At 45.4% G+C, this 4,518-nt stretch overlaps 1 long non-coding RNA gene across 2 annotated transcripts in view; it reads left to right on the forward strand.

Moving 5' to 3' along the window:
- Positions 1-793: 793 nt before the first annotated feature.
- Positions 794-4,518, forward strand: part of LOC109318351 — a 9,146-nt gene continuing 5,421 nt past the window's right edge. Inside the window, exons 1-2 of one of the 2 annotated variants that reach the window (XR_002103233.1) lie at positions 794-882; positions 1,036-1,101. This is a non-coding gene — a long non-coding RNA (uncharacterized LOC109318351). Of the gene's footprint in view, positions 883-975; positions 1,102-4,518 lie in introns of both variants that reach the window. The other variant, XR_002103234.1, reaches the window with a different exon arrangement.

Genomic DNA, 4,518 nt, shown 5'->3' on the forward strand with positions numbered 1-4,518 from the left:
CCTACACTTTGCCATTTCTTACAGTATCATGAATCCCTAAAGTAATGCAGTGTAACAGGGGCCTCACCTGCTTCAGCCCCTTGCAGGAAAACAATTCTTTGCAAACTACAGAATAATGTTAGGACAGTGCAAAAGAGGTCCCCAAGCTACAGACAAGCGATAAAGAGCAATCCTCTTAACCCCACACGTGGAAGACTCCTCGGGCTCACCTCCAAGCCACGCAACTACTAAAAACAACAACAAAACCACAAAGAAAAAAAAAGTACACAATAGCTTTGTGGTCTGGTTTTCAATATTTGAACTCCCTTTGCCCAGTCCCAGGCTACCAAATTTCCCCCCAAAATACAGCATGCATAATTTTGACCTCTGCTTCTGCAGAGAGAGAATCAGAGAAAAAAATTCTCCTAATGGCACAAAGTTTCCCTCTTCTCCCCAAGCCCCTCACCTCTATTTAATAATACATCCCCTGCTAAACCTGATCTCCTTTCATCCCCCTCAAGCACCTCCTCAGCTCCTACATCAGCCCAGCAAATAATTATGTGCCTTCCCATCACACACCACAATTGTATACCAGCCCCAACCTCACACCTGCTTCTTACCCCTCAATGTACTTCTCCAGCAGCTCTAGAGTTCCTTCAGTTCCTTTCTTTTTGAGACCAGAAGTCTGGTTGAAACAGAGACACCCCCCACTTCTTTTTTTGCAGGCTTGTATTAGGGTTGTATGCAGCCTGAGCGCCTCACCTCCTAATTGCCCTTCCCAGCCCAGGTGATGCACAGGTGGAAGAATTTAAGAAGTGGTTGGCTTAATCTTCACAGTCACCTTGAGTGGACAAGGAGACATTCAGACCTGGAAGCTAAGCCTTTCCTATTCCCCTTCAAGGGGTATAGTATTATCTGCTCATATTCTTTTCTTAGGGGGAGGATGTAAGGTTTTTCTGTTTTCTGCAGCAGCTAATGGCAGCAATCTTTTTTTAGAAAAGGTTAAAAGCTGCATGTGCCTGAAACTTCTTCTTTCACAAAATCTTGTACCACCAGGGCCCAAATTATCCCTGTGGCCATGGCTTAATAGAGAGCTGCGCTGCTGGGAGCCTGAGGAACAGAGTAAGTAATATTTTGGGGAATGACCTACTATGGGTGTGGGAGCAGAGGGTTGTAAATGCCAGGCCAGAGGTGTTTGCATAGCTGAACTCCTGCACATTCCCCGGTCTTTGCAGCATGTTCATTAAAGTTCTGGCTTATAGCTTTGCCTGGGTGCTGGCTGGATTATTGCTAATGAATCAAGCCGGCTCTTCTGCTATTCAGACAGCTCTATTTCATACCCTTAATTCTGGACTTGCCTGAAATTATCCCACATGCTTGAAGCTCTAGGAATAGATTCATTTTATGAATCAGAAATGCCACAAAAGAAGGTGGGGGTGGTATACATGTATTAAAATCAAACCTAAAACTTAGTTACTAAAATGTTATTTATGTAGGTACTTAACTGGCCTTCTTTGCCAGTGCTTCGGAGCATCCCGCCATCATTAATGAATTTAGTTTCTAAAAGATTCATGGAGTTTAAGGACAGAAGAAGCCATTATATTAACTGCTACGACCTCTAGAATACCACAGGCCATTAAAACCCACCCAGTTACCACTGCAGTGAGCCCAATAACTTGTGTTTGACTTAAAGTATTGCTTATGTTGCGCTAAGCGGAAAGGCATCCGGTCTTGATGTGAAGACATCAACACAAGGAGAATCTACCACTTCCCTTGGTAATTTGTTCCAGTGGTTAATCGCCCTTGCTAAAGAAATTTGTGTCTAAGCTCTCATTTGAATGCGTCTGGCTTCAGCTTCCAGCCATCGGTTCTCGTTATGCGTTCCTCTGGTAGACTAAAAAGCCATTTATTGCTGGGTATTTTCTCCCTGTGAAGGTGCTTATACACTGTAATCAGGTCACTTCTCAGTCTTTTTTCTGATGAGCTAATTTTCTCACTGTCAGGCACTTTCTCCAGCCCTCAAATCATTCTTGTGGCTCTCTTCTGTGCCCCTTTCAATCTTGCAACAACCTGCTCAAATGGGGACACCAGAACTGGAGGCAATGTTCCTTGATCCATGTCATCTACGCAGAAGGACAATCCTCACCTTATTCCTATACACTCTGTCCCTGCTTGCATGTCTGTGGGTTGGGTACCACAATGTTCTCGTTTGTGCACTCTGACCCCTTGCGATACAGTCACCATTTCCTAGGTATGGCCTGCGTTCCTTGATTTTTAAAGTATTTGTTGAGCTAAAAGTATCTAGCAGAAAGGCATCCAGTCTTGCGGCGGGGGGGGGCTGGACCTGATGATCTGCAAAGTCTCTTCCAGCACCTAACAACCTATGAATCTGACTGTATTGCATTGCATTTAAATGAGCTCTGGTTACCTCCCAACCCAGATTTGCTTTTAATGACTGCCCTATTATTGTTATCAGTCATTTGCAAATGGTGCATTTGTCTTTCCTTCAAGATCATTGACAAAACTGAGTAGTGCTGGACTTCATATTGACCAGCCCTGGAACCACACTAGAAACTTCCCCAATTCAGTAATTCTTCACTGGCCACTACTCCTTCAGTTGCCCAGCTCTTATTCCATTTAACCCTAGCTCTCATGTTAGTGCTTAGCAATGGGATGAAAATATCTATCCATCCATCCAACTGGAGAATTGTAAAGTACTGAATTGCACACTTAAGGGCAGAATCCTATTTCGCTTCATGTATCCCAAATGGCAGCCTTCCAGCTGCATAACTTGCATTTTTGGCACTTGCATACAGTTTGTCACCTGCTTCCCCTCGCCGCTGCTGTACATGCTCGCTCGGCTGTGCTCTGACGAGGTAGGCACGTAGCTCTGTACACCTCATACCTGAGTGAATTGGTGCTGATATTGTGGCCTGTGGAAACCAGGAGTAGGAAGTCTGTCTTGTCATGATTCTAGGTATCCCATGTAATTAAAGAGTTTGAAGCTGTATCTCACTGACCCTCCAGCACATGGTATTAACCTGTCTTCTTTCTTCACCTTGCCTATCTTGCAGCTGTCTCCAGGAGGCAGAGGAGCCACTGCATCTTGCATTTTAGTATTCACTGGATGGAGAGCAGTGGGAGACTTCCTGCCCCTTTGGGAGCAAGGGCCAACCAAGAGCTGCTCCTTTTCAATATAGCATTCATCTCTTGATTCGTATACCTTTTTATAGTTTGGGGTTTTTTCCCTCCTGGAAAGGCATGGGGTGGGCAGCTTCAAAAAACAGCATTGGAAAGGTGATGGGATGATGCTTATTGACCATGATACTATTGGGGAAGTCAAAAAAACACTGCTTCAAATCCCTTATGGCAAGGGTAGGGGCTAGAACCAGGGCATCCTACTTTCTAGGCAAGTGCCCTAACCTCTCAGCTCTTTATGCTAGGCTGTAAGAGGCACTTCTTACTCCTGGTTTTCATCAGGCCAGAATTTTGGGACTCACTTACGGTAGAACCCAATACCTGATTGGCCAAAGCAAAGCCTGAGCGTGCCCAGTAGCTTGCACATCCGCCCTTCACAAGGAATGGAGTTACAGACTGTGTAAGTGCCAAAAATGGCTGTTATGCATCTGGAAGACTCTCATTTGGGTGTGTAAAGTGAAACAGGATTCTTCCCTAAGTCCCCGTGGCATGTTCGAAGGGTGTTCTTGGTGTTTCAGATATTGTTTCTTGTAACTGTGGGCAGTTGGAAGGGGGCTCAAGGCAGGGATTTTGTAGGTTCCTTTGGCTAGTGATTGCTTGAGACCGTGGAGGCCTGCACTTGAATAGGCCCTTTGGGCTGTCTACTCCTATATTTCTATGTCTACTGTTGCCATTATCAATCAAACTGGTAATCTCATCAAAGAACGCAAATGGATTTGTTTGAGACCTACTTTCCATAAAACCACACTGACTGGTATTAATAATGTGCAATGTACACAAGGTGCAGAAGCATCCCCCTGTCTGGCAGATGGGGCAACTGAGTCATGGAGCTTAAGTGACTTGGACCAACATCTCTTTACAAGGTAGTGACAGAGCCACAAACCGAACCTTGGTTCTCCTACCGCCCATCCCAGGGCCTTGGCTTCAGAGCCCTTCTTCCCACCTCCTCTTCCATACTAAGCTTTTTTTATTTTTGTGTTTTTAAAATGCAATCATTCATCAGACCTGCCTTTAGACATAGAGGCTAGGGACAGAAGTTGCACACAAACCAGTTTAAGTGATGAGAAACTGGTTTAAACGCGGAACAGAACATTAGCTCAGTGCACATAAACCAGTTTCAAAATGGCCAAGATGAGGGCTTTAAACTAGGCTCGTCGGGGGAGGGGGAAGATGAGGGTGGAGGAGATGATGAACTACCAGGCCCAGCAACAGCCAGCAAGCCCAGACCAATGGTCAAAAGGGAGAAACAGGTAAGTGATGGGGGACGGGGCATTGCTGAGACTAGGGGGTCAGTGGGCACAACCGTTGGAGGCCTCAAATGCCTCTAGACGAATGCTCGAA

Source organism: Crocodylus porosus, unplaced genomic scaffold (genome assembly GCF_001723895.1).
Source record: "Crocodylus porosus isolate Cpor-Errol unplaced genomic scaffold, CroPor_comp1, whole genome shotgun sequence".
Classification (NCBI taxonomy): Eukaryota; Metazoa; Chordata; order Crocodylia; family Crocodylidae; genus Crocodylus; species Crocodylus porosus.